Genomic DNA, 17,811 nt, shown 5'->3' with positions numbered 1-17,811 from the left:
ATGTTTTGAACATAATTATATAGCAACATAGAGATCCATTATTTTTAATAGCTGCATAGTATTTCATCACATCTATCTATCTATCTATCTATCTATCTATCTATCTATCTATCTCACTATTTCTAAAACATAGCCACTATTACTGGACAGATATTTAAATTCTAATTTTTCCATTACAGCTTTTTTTTTTTTTTTGAGACAGGGTCTTGCTATGTAATTCTGATTGGACTTGAACTCACTATGTAACCTAAGCTGGCCTCAAATTCACAGAAATCCTCCTGCTTTAGCCTCCCAAGGGCTGGGATTATAGGATTCTACCACCATGCCTGGCTTCATTTACATTCTTACACACAATTCTTTCTTTTTCTTTTTTGGTAATAGAAATCGAACTCAGGTGCTTATGCCACTGAGCTATATCCCTGGTACTTACACACAATTCTAAGACAACTGTTTTTATAGTTTCCTTTGCGGGGAGGTGCTGGGAATCGAACCTAGAGCCTTGCATGTACTAAGCACATGCTATATCACTGAGCTCCGTGGCTCAGTGACATCTTTGTGTTACTCATAGTTTCCTGAGGATGAATCCCTAGAAAAGAAATTGTAGTGGTAAAATTCATATACTTTTCCATATACTCCCCATGAAGATGAAACCAGTTGATAGCTGCATTGAGAGTATCCAAGTTTCCTGCTGCTCATAACCAGACCAACGTGGCTTAGAGTGCGGATAAAAGGAGGTGGCATCGGTGGCCATCTGAATGGCCTGGCAGTGCTGGGAGGACTGTGTTGAAAGGGGTTAGCCATGTGAGCACTGTGTTGGGCTGTGTGAACTGTGCTGTGTGCTCTGGGTGGGCTGCACCCCCCCACGGCAGCAGTCTTACCCCTAGTATGGTCCTGGGCCCAGCCCGGTATGATCAGTGTGCTTACCAGTCCAAGACACCATTCTAGCATGGACACAGCCTCCCTGGCTGTGCTGAAAGGCTGGGTCATTCACATAGTAGGTAGGGATTTAGCAGAGCGGTGGTGGCAGCGTAACTGACCGTAGAACTGCTGTTACCTGTGTCCTGTCACTGGGCCTCTAAGAATGACTCTTGCCTGTTCCATGTGACCACACTCACACTGCCAGGTATCTGTAGCTCTAGTCCCCTGGCTGTGGTTACTGGAGGTGTTGTGTGTGTGTGTATTGGGTGTGGGGCTGGCCTCTTTATTGGTTGGCCTCTGGCCCATTGTACTTTAAATGGGGAGAATTAAGGCAGTTTAGATGCAGTGGCACGTGAGGATTTAAAATGGTGAGTAACATTCATTGAGCACTTATACTAAGACTTATACTCTTCTAGGACACGTAATACTTTACCTCTTTTAATCCTTATAATAAAATATAACCACATGGTTATTATAAGGAAATTGAAGCACAAAGAGATTAAGCACATCTAATAAATGGAGAGCAGGATGTGAAGCTGAGTCCTCTGACTTCAGAGGACAGAGCTGCTCTGGAGCCAAAGTGTAGGTTCTGGGCCTCTCTGCTGCATATTTCAGACTTGAGCGTGAATCACAATCCTAGGGGGATTGCTGAAAGCTTGGGCTGCTGCTCCAGTAACTCCAGTTCTGATTCAATAGGTCTGGATGAGGTCTGAGTGTTTGTACCCCAAGAGTTCCCTAGTGATGTTGCTGGGGCAGGAACCATGTTTTGAGGACCATCCCTCTGCTTATTGATAGGAAGTGGTAAATGGAGAGAAGAAAATCCTGGATTATTTTATTTTTATCTATCTATCTATCTATCTATCTATCTATCTATCTATCTATCTGAGACAAGGCCTGATCATTTTAATGTACCACTCTTTTCTACTCTCCCGTCACCAGCTCTTCACAGGGCCAAATCAGTCTTCCTCAGGCCTAGCTCTAATCATGCCTTCCTCTCCTTCAGCTCTCCTAGACCCTGCCATTGTCTCCCATCGCTGTCTAGTGGATCTGTCTTCAGTGATGAAGTATTCCAAATCTGCAGAATACAACTTGGTAACCAGTAGTCACACTTGTAGCTATGACTCTTACATTTGTTTTATTTTATTTTATTTCATTTAAATTTAAGTGGTGACATGTGACTAGTTGCCAGGCAGTATGTGAAACCACTACGTAAGTCATTGAGGCTCTCATTGGAACTATCTGCCTTTCCAGCTCTGCCTCAGCCCTCAGTATCCCAGGGACCAAGCCATTTGCAGCCAATGTCTGATCTTACCCTCTCCTTCCCACCCACTGTGCTTTGCATTATGCTACCTCCTCAGTCTACACTGTCTTTCTGCTGTGCGTTTAGTGCTCAACCCAAAGCTTTCCTCTTCCTTGAGACCTCCACTGGCACCTGCTCCCCTCTAATCACTTTCTCCTCTCAGCCCTGCAAACATTTCATCCTTTTTGTACAACCTTTGGTGCTTTCTGTCTAATACTGCAGTTGGCTGGTTTCAGGACTTTGTTTCTTTGACTGATTGTTTCCTATAATGAGCTCCTGCTTTCTACCCCAGGTCCCTCCCTGTACTCAGTGAACCACAGGCCCTTGCACAGTGCATTGAGGATACAGAAACAATAATGTAACTATCCTGTCCTCAAGCTTCTCTCAGGTCCCACGAGAGTCTGATCCATGCCAGGAGAACCACTGAAGCCAATGGTTATTTTAGGTAGAGAGATAAAAGCCACAGACGGCCTGGTTGGCAAGGGGAGTCCAGCAGGAGTTGCTTAAGCAGAAGGCTGTATTTACACACAGAAGGCTTCTCTGCCCAGCTTGGCCTTGTTTGAGGAGCTGGGCACATTCAGGCAGTGTCGCCTGGCTGCCTAATGGAGGTGAGGATTAACCGGTGGTGCAGCGGCTGATCTGGCCGTCTGGTAGCTGCAGATGGATGGATGAGAAGGTTGCAAACTTCAGACCAGCACCAGCTTCTGGAAGTGGAGTGTTGGCTGGGCCAGAGATGTGAGTGCAAGCACTTTTGTGAGGATTTAAAATGATGAGTAACATTCATTCAAAATGGACAGCAGGTGGAATTCACTGGGCCCAGTTGGGGGTTTATGAAGTCTTTAGACAAGTCCTTGTTTGAAATGCACAGGCCATTGAGAGCAAGAGACACTTTGCTAGCTTTAGACTCTGTTACAAGTATTTCACATTCTTAAAATTTCTAGCCTATATTCATCTCTGGGGCAAAACCATTTTTAAAAAACAAACTCCTTAAGTGAGTGCAGTGGTTCAGGCTTATAGTCACAGCTACTTCAGAGACCAAGACAGGAGGATGGCTTGACCCAGAAGTTTAAGGCATTCTGGGTAATAGAGACCCTGTCTCCAAAACAAAATGAACCAAATAAAAAGTCTTATTGAGCTGGGTGTGGTGGTGCATACCTGTAATCCCAGCACTCAGGAGGCTGAAGCAGGAGGATTGTTGCAAGTTTCAGACCAGCCTGCATTACAAAGTGAGCTCAAAGCCAGTCTGAACTGCATAATAAAACCCTGTCTCAAACACACACACATACACACACACACACTTATTGAAGTTACAATATAAATGCAGAAAAGTGTATCAATCATAAATTTATACATACGTGTGTGACTATCTCCTGACAAGAACTGAAACTTGTCAGCATCTCCACAGTAACTTTCTGTTAAGCCAACTATGTACAGGGTTAATGAGGAAACAAACAGGCCTTGGAGTCAGCTATGTCTGGGGCTGAATCATCGGTCCTGTAGCCACTAGCAGAGTGACCCTGTGATAGTGACTAAATTTTAGTTTCATCCCCTGTAAAATCAAGGTGGATATGTAATTTCTGTCTTATACGAAAGACATTTAAAATGGAAAATGTAGGCAAATTTCTAGGCACAGCGCCAACATGTAAGTAGAAACTCTAATGTGCTCTACAATGATGCTGATTGATGGTGACGCTGCAGCCTCTCCTTGGCACCTGGAACCACACACACACACACACACACACACACACACACACACACACACGCTTTTCACCCTGTTCCCAGCCTCTGGATGATGCTCTCCAAGATCTCTTCTGACTGCAGGGAACCCGTGATGCTGTGATGATGAAACCCCAGCTGATATCTCAGGCTCCAGACAGCAGGCTGAGGGGACATCTGTATCTCATGAAAATGTGGCCAGGTTTTTCATGTTCAGGCCAGGAGAGCATGGCTCCCAAACCTCCTAAGGCAAGGCTGATTCTCAGGGGGCAGTCAGAAGTAGGAGACTCGCTGGGAAGTGTACAAAGGGAGTCTGCATGGTAGAATTCTGCCCCAGAGCTCTCCTGGCATCCTGTTGAACTGAGTCTCACTAGCTTCCTAGTCTGTGGTTCTGGGAGGGAAGGTGTTCCGCAGGATGCACACTGTGCACATCCTGGCAGATGGGCATGGAGCTGGGCCTGCATGGGATGAAGGATCTGAAGTGGTCTCTGGCCTAAATCTCACTGTGCCATCATTCAGCACTAGCATGGGTCCTCATGCAGAAACGCATGGTTCCTATGGGCTAGGCTGGAAGGTTCCAGGGGAGGCCAAAGTCTTTGGTGGCTGTAGCATTTGGGAGGCTCCTTAGAGTTGTCAAGAAGAGAGGCAATAGAGGGCAGCTAGAGAGGAAAGTCTCTGCCAGATGGGTGCTTCTGCTTCTCACCCTGCCTGTCCCTCTCACCCAGACCCAACAGCCATGCAGTGCCTTTTGGAGAGCCCAGCATTAGTGGGAGCACGCTCGCCAGGCAGAACGTCCCAGGCCTGGAGGTCCTGCTGCTCTAGAAAGTTGGCTCAGCAGTGTCCTCCCTCTAGCCCAGCATTCAGCTGCTTGGGGCTGCAGCTTAGCCCACTGGGCTCTGGTCTGGATCGAAAGCCAGATGTCCTGGAGCTTTTCCCCTAAATACCTCTTTCCCATGATCTATCCTGTAACACAGCTTGGCTTAGGTGTCCTGTCTTCCAGGAAGTCTTTTGTGATTCCCATGGACAAGTCTGGAGCCTCAGCCTCAGCCTCAGCCTCAGGACTTTTTTTTGTTTTGTCTTTTTTGAGTCAGGGTCTCACTATGCAGTTCAGGCTGGCCTTGGGCTCACTTTGTAGCCCAGGCTGGCCTCAAATTCGAACTCACATCGATCCTCCTACTTTAACCCTCTCACCAAATGCTGGGATTACAGGCATGTGCCACCACACCCAGTTTAAACCTTAGAATTTCTGACCCTGAGCTGACCAAAAGAAATAGATCACAAGCTACATGTGTGTACCACATGTACAATTTTAAAATTTTCTGTTGGGTGTAGTGAGCTCAAGGCCAACCTGAACTACATAGCAAGATCCTGTCTCAAAAAACAAAACAAACAAGCAAAACAAAATAAATAGCATGAAAAATAAAAATTTTCTAGTTAGCTACATTAAAAGAGCCACTGGGCTGGCTCTTTTATGCATGCCTGTCATCCTAGAACAAAGGAAGGAGAGGTAGGAGGATCCCTTTGAACCCAGGAGTTCAAAAGCAGCCTGGGCAACGTCGTGAAACCCTGTTTCAACAAACAAAACAAAAAACAAAAACAGCAGAATAAACTTATTTCAGTGATATGTTTTATAATTTTATTTAACCCAACATCCATAGTATCATTTCAATAAAAATTTATTGAGATATATTACTTCTTTAAGATGTTGACATTAAATCTTCAAAACCAGTGTATATTTTGCATTTGTAGTGCATCTCAGTTTGCACAAGCTGCATTTCAGGTACTTGATAACCCCATGTGCCAACTGGCTGCCATACTGGTTACCAAAGCCCTACAGGCTAGAAGTTTGTAAGGATAGACGCTCATGGCTTGGCACCAGACAGATCTGGCAGTTCCACCTCAACTCTGCTATTTATTAGCAGGGTGAACTTGGGCAAATCCTTAGCCCTTCTGAACCTCAGTTGCTTTGGCTATTAAAGGGATTAGTAATTTCAGTGCCAGAGAATTGGTTGTTTTGTTGAGACAGGGTCTCACTATGAAGTCCAGGCTGGCCTTGAACTCACTGTGGAGCCCATGTTGGCCTCAAACTCTTTGTAATCCTCCTGCCTCAGCCTCCCAAGTGCTGGGATAATAAGCATGTGCCACCATGCCAGACCAGACCAGAAATTGCTTTAAGGATTAAACAAATGAATATGTGTCTAGTGTGAGCACAGAGGAAGTGTTCAGAAAATAGGAGCTTCCTTTTATGGGACCCTCACATGTGCTGGTTTATGTGCTGTTGTCTCTCACGGGGTTGATTGCGAGTTCAAGGACAGAAACTCTCCTGTTCTTCCTTCCTCCCTCGGTGCCCAGAGCTTAACTCTGTTAAGATCACTGCTTCTCAAGGAAAGACTGAGTCCTTGGGTTGGGAGTGCCCCTCACCCCACCCTGTCCACCTAGAACTAGGGGGCCTCTGGTGGCTGGAGTCCTGAGACCACCCACCTGCAGGTGACCATGGCAAGTTGGTCAGGGTCTCGGTTTCCTCCTTTGAAGGTCACAAGGGGATGGGGCGGGCCCTGCATGAAGTGTTGGTTGGTTCTCTCCCACCTGCAGCCTGGAGGCGCTGTGGCTGGCGCTGTGCTTCCCTTCAGAGCCAGTGGTGCCACTCACTTCCACCCAGCTCCTGGCTTCCCGCCTCCTGGACTTTTGCACTTTCAGGTTACCTCAGTAAGTTAAAATTTAAGAGAAAAGAATTCCTCCTACCTCCTGGGCAGATCAGAGCAGATGAGGGGTTCTCTCTCTTACACCAGCATTTGCTGATCTCCCATCACAGCAGCCCAGTAACAGATGTGGGGCTGGGAAAGTTTCCTCCGGTTGATAGGTGAGAAAACAGGTTCAGCAAGGTCAAGCAATCCATTCAAGTAACGCAAAGAGAAAGTGGGAGACTGACGGCTGGAAGCAGAATTTGCCTCTAAGGACGCTGAAGAGCTCCTTGTGTGTGTGTGCGGTGGGGACTCTTCCTGCACCTGGCCTCTGGCATTTCCAAGACATTGTCCTTGACTGAATCCTGCTCTCCTCTCAGGCTCCCAGTCTGCGGGATGACAACACCTGAGTGACTGGGCTGGTGATTTCCCCTGATTTCTGTGGGGACTACGTGTTCTTTTGAGAGTCCCCAGCTCCAACCCTATTTCACCTTGTGTCTAATTTCCCTGCAAAGGGTTACTATGGGTTTAAGTGGAAAATGTCTGATACTGAGAACCTTTGCTACTCGCACAAGGGTGACCGTGGCCAAGTCACTTTACCACTCTGGGCCTCAGCCTACCTATTTATAAACTGGAGGATGATATTATTTCATAAGATCCTCCAAAGATCACACATGAAAGTACTGTGCAAACTGGAAAGTGCTAATAATAGAAGTAAAAAATAATAATCATAGATGATACTACCACCAGTGATACAAATAGCACGCTGTGGAATGCATGCCGTAGGTTTGCCACCACTGTCTTAGAAGAAGCCCAATTTTTGATGCGGTCCCATTGACCGGAAGAGAAGTGGGCCCCTGGGTATAAATCCAGAGTGAAGTCTGGGAACATCCTGCCTGGTCCTGGAGTGTAGTGTGGCTCTTCCTGGGAAAGTGAGAGGCTCCCAGTGACTGAGAAGAGTGGGAATGCAGCCCTGTCCCCAGGGAAGGCCAGGGCTCCTGCCTAGGGAAGGAAGAAAGAGGAGGGGCCCAGGGAGGAGCAAAGCTAGGAGGAACTTGGCAGGGTCTTAACTCTGCAGCCCAGGCTCCCGCTCCTGGGAAGACCCAGCCAGCAGGGGAGGCTGAGAGAAAACTTGGAAGCAAAACACCTGAGGGCAAGCAGTCAGAAACCTCTCGGCAGATGTCACATGGAACAGTAAGTTATCTGGTGTAATTCTTAAGACTGACCAGTTCTTTCACTCATTTTTTTGAATAAATGCATACAGCCCTCTGCGTGGCAGTGACCCCACCCCTGAAGGTCTGTGGGAGGCTCACGGGGGAACTGAATTTGGATACCAGGAGATTCAAAGGAGAGCTTGTAAGGAAGTCTGTCCAGAAGGACTCTGTTCCGTCGAGACTTGGCCTCGGCTGGATGGTCCATCTTCCTGCCTCCTGTCTGGAGGGAGTGTGTGCTTTTTAGGACCAAGAGGAGCTGGCTTCACCCTGCTGTCTGCCCACTCCTGAGCCTAGTGGGCAGCAGGGAGAGTGGAAGCACTCGGAAGCTGTCTTGGGACACCTGACGAAGGAGTTCATTGTATTTAACTTATCGGGGAGAAGGCTTGGTTTAGGAGTGGGACAGAGAGGTTCTGGGGAGCAGACAGAGCCTTGTCTGTGGAGGTCCTAGAGTTGAGACCAGGACCTGGCATGGAAGGACATCATGATGGAGAAGCCATCGTAGGAGGAAGGTGCAGAGGTGGGGAGCAGCCTGTCCCTGGAGTGTGAGACAAAGCAGAACAGAGGTTGACACTAAGGTAACTGTAGCACGGGGGACAGATGGCTCAGCTCACATCTTGATAGCTTCCTAGCTTTGGGTCCCTGTGGTTCTCAGTGCTGAGCTTCAGAATTGTGACCCACACATAGGAACGAGTGAAGAAACGATGTGGACGCCAGGGGCTGGTGGTAGTGGTTAGGGGTAGAGATCATCTGGGCTGGCAGTGTGCACCTGTGGGCAGAAATCTTTGGCAATCATGTTGTGGGTTGGCCCCTATCTTCCCACAAACTGGGGCCATAGAGATAGTCACATGCAAACCCTTCTTTTATTGTTTGTAAACTGAAGCCCAGAGTGTGGGTTCAACTTGCTAAGGGTACTTGTTGAACCAGCAGCAGAGCTGGATTGGAACCCAGGACTCAGCCTCCCAGATTTCTGTGGTTGGAGCCCCGCCCCGGGCCTCCGATGGGGCACTGGTGGAACAGGCTTTTTGAGTGGTAGCAGTGCTGTCAGAGGTCAGGAGCAGACCTTAGCTTGGTTTTGAAGCCATGATCTCAGCCACAGACCCATGGCCGTCCCACATACAATCCTCTGCACCCAGAGGTGCACCTCCAGTGTGCCCTCACACATACACCTCTGTGCACAGGCCCACAGGCCCAGCCACTCTGACAGTCACCAGCACACCTATTGCCTAGGGCACACACACTCCCTTGGTCGGTGGCAGTGCCCCTCCCTCCCTGCCGGGGGAGGAAGGCTGAGTCCCAGGCGGGTTTTGCCCTGCGCTGTGCGGCAGGAGGGTGAGGGGGTCGGCTCGGGTGGGATGGGAGGCCCACTGAGGCTGAGTCACCCCTTCTGAGTCAGGGATCCTCCCCCTTCTCCTCTCCCTCCCTCCCTCTCTCGCGGAGCCCCCACCGGGACTCGGCCCAGCGAGCGGCCGGCTGCCCAGCACAGGCGGGGGCAGCCGAGACCTTCCGCAGCGGTCCAGGGCAGCCGGGGCCGGGGCGGCCCGGAGGAGGAGGCGGCGGAGGCCGGCCGGGACGGCGCGAGCCTGGAGGAGGCAGCGGAGCGGAGGCGCGCGGCCGCCTCGGGGGCTGGGCGCGGAGGCCGCGGCGGGGCGGGGCGGGGCGGGGGCGGGCCGCGGCGGGCGCCAGGCCCCGGGCTGCGGGCACGGTGCCCAGCCCCCGGCGCACGCCGACCGCCGCTGCAGTCGGCATCCATCAGCGGGCGGGGTGTCGCGAGCAGCCCGCTCCGCAGAGCCCGCCGCGGCCCGCGCCGCCCCGCCCCGCGGCCTGCCGGCCGAGCAGGGAGCCGCCGAGGGGGCCGCCCCCCGTCCAGCCTGCCCAAGATGGGGACTCCCAGGCCCAGGTAGGCACGTGGGGGTGGGGATCAGGTGGCCTTAGGGACCAGGGCGTGCGATGCCAAGGCCCTGCCTCCAGCTCCAGCCGGGAATGGCGCAGCAGGGGTGAGAGCGAGAACTGAGTTTGCAGGCTGTTGGCACCTTGGCCGGTGTGGGAAGGACCTTGCTGTTACCCCCACCTCAGCAACCTCCCCGAGGCCTGGCACAAGAGAGAGGTGGGCTGGTGTCGGCTGGGTGCTGGGCTCGTGCTGCGGCTGGCCCACTCTGTTCTGGAGGCCACTGCTACTTTATCTGGAGCCCTGGGGCCCTCTGATTCCCCCCCAGGGGTGAGATCCTGCAGGAACTGTCTTAGTTGGAGGTTGGATGGTGGGGAGCTCTAGCCCTCACCCTCACTCTCACCCTCACCCTCTAGTTACAGACCCTTCCCCCGTGTTCACTTGCTTCCATGCCAGCTCCTTTCCAGGTCTCCCAGAGCTGGGGGCATGGACCTTAGCCCTAGCATCTCTGTGGCTTGGCCTGGTGTCATCCTGGCCAGTGGCCTACCTCACTAATCAGAGGGAAAAGATTAGTATGTCCCAGTTGTGTCCAGCACCTTCACCCTTGGGGAGAGGAAGGATCCCCAAGAGGCTGGGGTCCTGGGGACAAGCATGGGGGCCAGGTACCTATGGGCACCAGAATATTTTTTAGGTACCGAGGCCACTGACTTGCAGAGGTAGATGAACTGAGCTGTTTGGGGGTGGGGGTACTTTAAAGGGCTAGAAAGGAGAAAGGAGTTCTGGGGATGCTGCCCTCTCACTGTGCTCCCAGCCATGGTTCTTGCTTTTCCTCAGAGCTCTGAGATGCATTGCTGGGGGAGAGAGCACTACCACGTGTTTCTGCTGTCACTTCTGGATCTGCACGTCACCTCCTCTGCATCCCAAGGTGGTAGTGCAGAGGCTGGAATTTGGACTTCCCTGGGGCTGTGTGGGGTCTGGCTGGTCCATCTGTCCCCTTTCCCCAGCATCAGGAGTCTTTTGGAATCTGCGGCTGCTGGGCCACAGAACCGGGGACTGGGATGGTTCCTTTAGTAGCTCCTGTCCCAGGCAAGGGTGTGGAGAATGGAGGCGCTGTGTGCCTGCTGCCCACCCATGTCTCCAGATGGATCCTACAGCAGAGGCAGCCTGTGCCAGCCTCCTCTCTGAGCCACTGTGGCCCAGGCAGGCTCTGCCAACCCCATGCAGAGATGAGCTGGCTTCTGCTGGCCAGCCTGAGGTCATGACTGCCCAACAACCAAGGCATAGTACTTGTGATTCGAGAGCACAGTCCCTGGGAACTCAGGGAGGAGCGCTTCAAGGCAGTCTGGAGGACATTGGTATGGAGGATTTTATCATTGCTGGTAAAATCCTTCCAGGGCCATGTGGCAGTTCTCTAGGCTGAGCTTTGTGAGCTTCTTGAAGGGCTCCTTCTGTAGAACCCCACATGAAACAATGCTGGGTCCTTTAGTCCTAACTCAGACTAAATATGGAAAGGTAGTGAGATGGAGCCTAAAGAGGAAGAGTGACTGCTAGAGTCCAAGGTCACATAGTGTGAGAGCCAGCCCTAATGTCCTGGGTTTTCCATCTCTTCGTGTGGGCTTCTCACAGCCCAAGTGCCTTTTTCCCTGGGCTGTGTGTCCATACACAGAACTCTGTCGGGTGCTGGTCTTTAGAGCCTGGAGTCTGAGGCTCTTCCCTGGAAAATGTTTCCTTTCCCCAGTGGGGTGAGCAAGAGGAAAGCAATGCCTTACAGGTAATGGGCCAGAGCTAACAAAGGGCAGCCAGTGGCCCTGGACCCTCCTGGTGTTTACAGAGCTGCCTAGAGATGCCGTGGGCCTGAGCCCCCAGGGGGCAGCAGAGAGGGTGTCTTGACAGGCTGAGATGGGAAGCGATTCTGAGTTCCAGCCTGGCATCTTTGGGCTTCTTTGCATCATTTACTAAAAGGGAATGGTAATATTTACCTCGCGTGATACCAGTGATTACTCAGAGTGAGTAATAGAACACTTACTGTATACCATGCACTGTGATAAGCAGCCCTTTTAGATAGGATATTCGCTTTTTATAGTTGAGAAACTGACGTGCAAAAAAATTATGAGGCTGCACAGCTGGAATGTGTAAGGCTGTGTGAGTCCAGATCCCTTTCCTCTACCATGACTCTATTCCTTGGGCAGTGCTCTGGAGTACCAGCTTGCTGTCTGGAGCTGATCTGGGTCTGTGTGTTAGGTCCCGCTAGGCAAGGGTGGCTCTGTGACTTGAATAATGCTGAGGTCTTGAGGGGTAGGGACAAAGAGTTATGGGCTGTGACCCCTCAGAGAGGGGTTGCTGTTGGCCTTCTTCTAGTTAGAGAGACATAGATACAATTTTATGAAAGTAAAAATACACTGCCATATTTGTTCAGTATGGGTTCCTATTCTGGTACTGGGGAAGGCTTCAAGATCAGGTCAGAGGAGAAGAAAGATGGGTGCCCTTGAAGGAGGGTGGGTGTGTGGTGTGCATGGGACACACAGCTGCAGGGGCTGGGGGCTGGGGGAATTGGGAAGTGACTCAGAAAGTCAACCCGTGGTTCAGTCTGTCATGAAACTAGATTGGATGGACCTGAGCGAGGCTGTAGTCACAGTCCTGCTGAGTACCAGCCGTGTGGCTTTGGGCACACCTCTTAGTTACTCTAAACCTCAGTTGCTTCATTTGAAAAATGTGTGTGAACACCCTATGTCATAGAGGCCGAGTTGTGGTTGTTATGTAAAGCACCTGGCACCGCGCTGGCTCATGGTGAGAGCTTGGTGAGCACTGCTTCTTTCCCCTTGTCTCTCTTAAATGTCAGCCTGAGGTATCTGGGCTTCACGTGAGCCTGGAGCTCCAAGGACCTTTGCAAGATTTCAATCTACAGAAGACATGAGGACTGTTTTGGGAAGGTCCTTTGGTGGCTGTATGACCTACAAGGAAGGGTGGACTGTGACTTTGCAGAGAAGCCTCACACTGGGGACTTGGAGGCCTGGGAAGGGAGACTGCAAATCCACTAAGATGTCTGTTGAGTGATGGGTGGCTCTTCAGGTTGAGGGAGGGGCAGCTTGGCGTGGGGAAGGCTGTGAGGGTGAGGAATTCAGTTGAGTCTGGTGAATGTGAAAAAGACGGGCCTTCCTTCAGTCATTTGGAAGGTTAGGCAGCATCTTCCTTGAGCATCTGGCTCTTTTTTTCCTTTGAATTATTTTCTGTGGATAAATCTCCATCAGAGAGCTTCTGTATAATAGCAGCAAATTAGGACTAAATGTCCAACAATGGGAAGATGATTGAGAACATTTTGGAACATCCACTGGATAAAATAACATGCAGTAGTGAACAGCTACAGAAATCCCTGTCGCAGATATGGAGCTGTGTGCTGGCAGAGTATCTTTGCATCTTTTATTCATTTCATGCTTGTGACAGCCTCGTGACAGAGGTGGGGCTGGGTTAGATCCTCTCCCTCAGTAAGTTGAGACTAGCCTCTGACTTCCTTGAGAGCAAGGTTTATATTCTATTTATTGTTCTACATCAGTGTGTTGCTCATTGATCAGCACATCAGTGGAAGAATGATCGAGCCAGCTAAGCAGAGAGGAAATGCCTTGTTCAAGGTCATACAAGTTGTAAGACCCAACACCTGCCACATTATTGCCATCCCTACTTGCCACATTCTTTTCACTCACTACCCTGTACAGATATATTTCAATTGAAATGGGGTTCCGGCCCCATAAACCCATCATTATTTTAAAGTATCTGAAGTCAGAAATGCATTAAATATACCTACCCTACTGAATATTCTGGCTTTGCAACACAGGGTACTGTAGTATGTGACTGACCTATAACTGCAGTGCTGACCAGCATCCCAAGAGAGTCTCCTGTGGCGTACGGATAGTCTAGGAAAACATCAAAATTCAAAATTTGAATCTAGGTGTAGTGGTGCATGCTTGTAATCCCAGCATGTTGGAGACTGAGGTGGGAGGATTCCCACAAAATCAAGGCCAACCTGTGTTACATACTGAGTTCAAGGCCAGCCTGAACTGTGTAGCCAGGCCCCGTCTCAAAAAAATTCTTTTTGAAGTATGATTTCTACTAATACATATTACTTTTATATCATTGTGTTATTTTAAAATCAAAAAAAATATAAGTTGACCATCCTCGGCCGGGCACTATGTGTATCAGTGCTGAGAACATGATACAGAACTCTCCAGTGAGAGGCTGGGACTCACACAGACCAGGGCTTAAGTCTTGTTTTTGTCCTTAGTAGCCACAAGGCCTTGGTAAATGAATTCATCTCATCGAGCCTCAATTTCCCTATCTGTTATATGGTTATATGGCTAGTATATGTACTTGCTTTTGGAATCATCATAAAGACCATGTGAGTTAAAGCATCTAAAACTTGTTTGGTACCTAGCACATAGGAAAGCACCCATGAACCTTGGCTGTGATGCTGATAATACAGTGTCAAAGTACTTCTGAAACAATTAATGTTAAATGGGAAAACCCCACAAAATTATGAGCATTCAGGTTACAGTGGTATAAAATTAGATTTATCTATAGACTGGAAGAAACAGGTAGAAATGGAGTTATAGCAAGTGCCATGGGAAGTAAATAAAACTGAGCCAAATCTTTCTGTAATGTTCTTGTCCTTTAATTACAAAACTAACTTGTGAAAAGTCCTAATAATTCAGAAGTGTGAATTCACCCTTAGCTGCCTCACTAAACCGTACTTTCCAGATGAAGCCAATGACAGTGTACATCCTTCTAGAATATTTTCTATACCTATATAACATGCCAACCAGAGTAGAATCATGAACTGCAATATTGTTTTAGAACTTGCATTTTCACTTAATTATATATTGACTTCTTTCTACATCAGTACCTAAAATCTGTCTCAGAAATTTTCATAGCTGGGGTTGTTCAATGGAGAGTGTTTGCCTAGCATGTGCAAGTGTTTAGGTTTGATCCCAGCACTGCAAAAGAAATAAAAATCATAATAGGTGTGTAATAGTTTTGTAGTTAATTTTTTTTTTTTTTTTTTTGGTGCCAGGGATTGAAACTTGCATTTGTCAGGCAGGTGCTTTTGCCACTGAGCTAAATCCCTGGCCATGTAGTTAATTTTTAATGGAAAACTCTAGCTAATTGGGCCAGCATTCCATCCATAGACATTTAACATTACTTCCTGTTTTGCTGTATTCTTAATTCCACTGACAATGAACAGCATTTAAACAGTTAATGAAAGTCAAGTGAGGGAAAGTCAGAAAACGAGACCATGAGAATTGCTCTTTAAGATTTGCTGCTTCTTCCTCTTTGGAAGAGGCTCTGTCTCTGTCATTCTCAAAAGGTGGGGGTGTCCCAAGGAGACTTCTTTTACTTAACAATATGGATAACCTCACCTATGGAATGTTCAAGTTCTCTAGGACAGTGTAAACTCATTCTTGAGCCTTTCTGGTGTCTGTTCCCTGTGTGTCCTTGGACAAGTCTCGTGTATTCTCTTAACCCTAGTTTGTCCATCTGTATGGTAGTGGTGCCTTACTGATCAAAGCTATCTCTACCATCCACCGAGAGCCTTCTCTGTTAAATACTGTGCATGGCGAGCTTTGATGCATTAGCTTGTTTTGTTCTGTCTCTTTGAGGTAAAGCAAGTATTATTCTCATTTTACCTGCTCACATTGCCTCTCAGGGGTTACATAGTCTGCCCAAGGTCACCAAGCCTGCAAAGTCAGGATTCCAGTTCTGGCTTCAGCCTATTTGCATAACCGCTGCTCTTTATGCCCTCCTCACACCAGCCGATTGGTGAGGTCCGAGCAAAATGATGATTATAAAGGATCCTTCCACTGTAAAGTGCCCTGTATGTGGGAGGAATTGATACCGCTGTTATGGTTTCTACATCCAGAGCAACGGTAGCGTTGGTTACAGGGTTTATACCAAGTTGGAGGTGGGATGTGGCAGGATTGAGGGGGAAGAGTACTGAGCTACGAGCCAGTAGAGCTGGGTCCCAGGCCTGCTATATTCAAGCTGACTAGCAGAGTGACCTTGACTGGCTCAGGATAAGCCCCCTGTGCTGTGTGGCCCCTGCACAGCTCAAATGGGATAAAGCTGAAAGGCAGTCAGCACATTGTCTGGCTCTCAGAGGGTGCCCTGCCAAAGGAAGCCTTGGCTGCCTCCTCTACTGTCATCAGCATGGTCCAAGTGGGAGGTCTTTCTCCTTTTTGATGTTGTTACTCTGCAGAGCTGGGCTGTTTCGTGGTCCCCAACCTACAACTACACATCTGTGGCTCCAAGGTAGCATGTGAAACTTTGGGTAAAAAGCCAATGCTGATGGGTGACAGCCTGTTAGCATTGCTAGATTTTATTTAATGCAGTGCCCATGAGTACCGCAGACCTCTGACAAATTGGCATCTCCCTGGAGCCACCCCTGGACCTGAGCACCTACCAGCAAGGTGACTGATGCTCAGTGCTCCTGCAGATCTGGCTGGGATGGGCACAGGCTGCACCCTCTGATCATTCCATTCACATCTCTCCAGAGTGTCACTGGAGGAATGGAATGTCCCATGCTTGGAAAATCCCTGTGGGAAGTAACATCACCTCCAGCCACTAAGAGTATGAATAAGCCTTAATAGGTGCTGGTGTGTTCTATGTGTTTTCTCTTTCAATTTTTTTTTCTGATTCCTAAAGTTACATATGTCCATAGTAGAGAAACTGGTAAATACATAGAAAAAGAAAAAAAAATCCTATATTTTATGTGATTGCTAACATGTTAATGTTTGGATTTAAGACTGAAGATAAGACTAGCATCTCTAGCACACTAATTCAATGGCTTGGCATGTATTAAGCACTTTATAGACATGATCTAATTCCATTTTCATAGGAAACCTGTCAGGAAAGCAAAGTTATCTTAATGATTTTACAAATGAAGAAATTGAGGCACAGGGAGGATAATGGACTTGCTGAAGGTCTCCTTGTGTTTCTTTTGTCCCCCTAAGCCACTTAGGCCATGCAACCTCCTCTGGGTTCCCCTCCTCCTTGATTCGTATACGCATTTAGTACCAGGTGTGTATCAGGCAGATACAATTCTGGCAGAAAACAATTCTACTCAGAGGCTTCAGCTGGGGAGATGCTAATACAGCTGCGAGAAGGGTTAAGGGAACTTGCACGGGTACTGAGACACCCACAAATAGCAATGACAGAAGCCGTTGTCATCACCTGGCCTGAACAAGAGGAGGGAGGAGTCATCATTACCTGAGCTCCACGAATGCTGTAGCAGGGCAAGGAGTTGTCGTGGGGTGGCCTCAGCCACTGCTAGGCCCACTGCGAGGGAAGTAGGGGAAGGTGTCCTCAACGCACCTTTTCTTCTGTCCCAGCCCTTATGCCAGTGCCTCTGTCAGTCATACCCAACCAGAAACAGCGGGCAAAAGCTCAAGGGACAGTTCAGTGGGTCAGCTTCTCTCTTCCTCAAGCAGGCTGTAGATGGGAGTGCAAATAGACGCCTAGCCCAGGTATCTTTGCAGGGACTGGGAGAGACATGCCCCTGACCTCCAGAAAAACAGAGAAGGGTTGTCTAGGGGATGTGATTACTCAAAACATCAAAACAAGAGTTTTGTTTTGTTTTTTTCTGCCTGGCATTTTCTTGGTGTCTTGGTGTTTCTTATACTCTGTCCACTTCGTTTTTGTCCCTCTCCCCTTTTTCTTCTTCCATTTTTTTCCTCCTTCCTACTGCTTTTTCAACTCTCATCTGGATAAGAATCCTCAATGCTTCCTGTGCAAAAGTCCTTGGGGTGGTAGTGCCCAAGGTTTAGAAGAGACAGCCTTGCTGTGTAGGGAGTAAGTGGTTTGCTTGCCCGCATGTTGTGCCCTGCTAAGTGTATGTATGCGAAGATCTGCTTCTCAGATAGCATTCCCTCCTCTGTATTTGGGCGACTTTAACTTTTGGATCTCAAAGTCTTCACTCTGCAGTATGCTCTATTATCGTGGCTTTACTCTGATATGGAAGATAGGGACTCTCATCCTTTGGCAAATGAGAAAACATACTCAGAAAGAGGAAGTAATTTGCTCAAGGCCCATCAGGTAGGAAGTAGGGACATG

At 48.8% G+C, this 17,811-nt stretch overlaps 1 protein-coding gene across 6 annotated transcripts in view; it reads left to right on the top strand.

The window, feature by feature from the left end:
* Positions 1-17,811, top strand: part of Epb41l1 (erythrocyte membrane protein band 4.1 like 1) — a 115,219-nt gene that overhangs the window by 39,935 nt on the left and 57,473 nt on the right. Inside the window, exon 1 of one of the 6 annotated variants that reach the window (XM_023564197.2) lies at positions 9,569-9,726. The exons of the other annotated variants lie outside the window; for them this stretch is intronic. The gene's annotated coding sequence lies outside the window, so the exon portion shown is untranslated. Of the gene's footprint in view, positions 1-9,568; positions 9,727-17,811 lie in introns of those variants that run through there. 6 annotated transcript variants of the gene reach the window in all.

This window comes from Cavia porcellus, unplaced genomic scaffold, assembly GCF_034190915.1.
Source record: "Cavia porcellus strain 051 isolate PalLab524CR breed Dunkin Hartley unplaced genomic scaffold, mCavPor4.1 scaffold_5, whole genome shotgun sequence".
NCBI lineage: Eukaryota > Metazoa > Chordata > Mammalia > Rodentia > Caviidae > Cavia > Cavia porcellus.
This window is presented reverse-complemented; position numbering and strand designations above follow the sequence as displayed.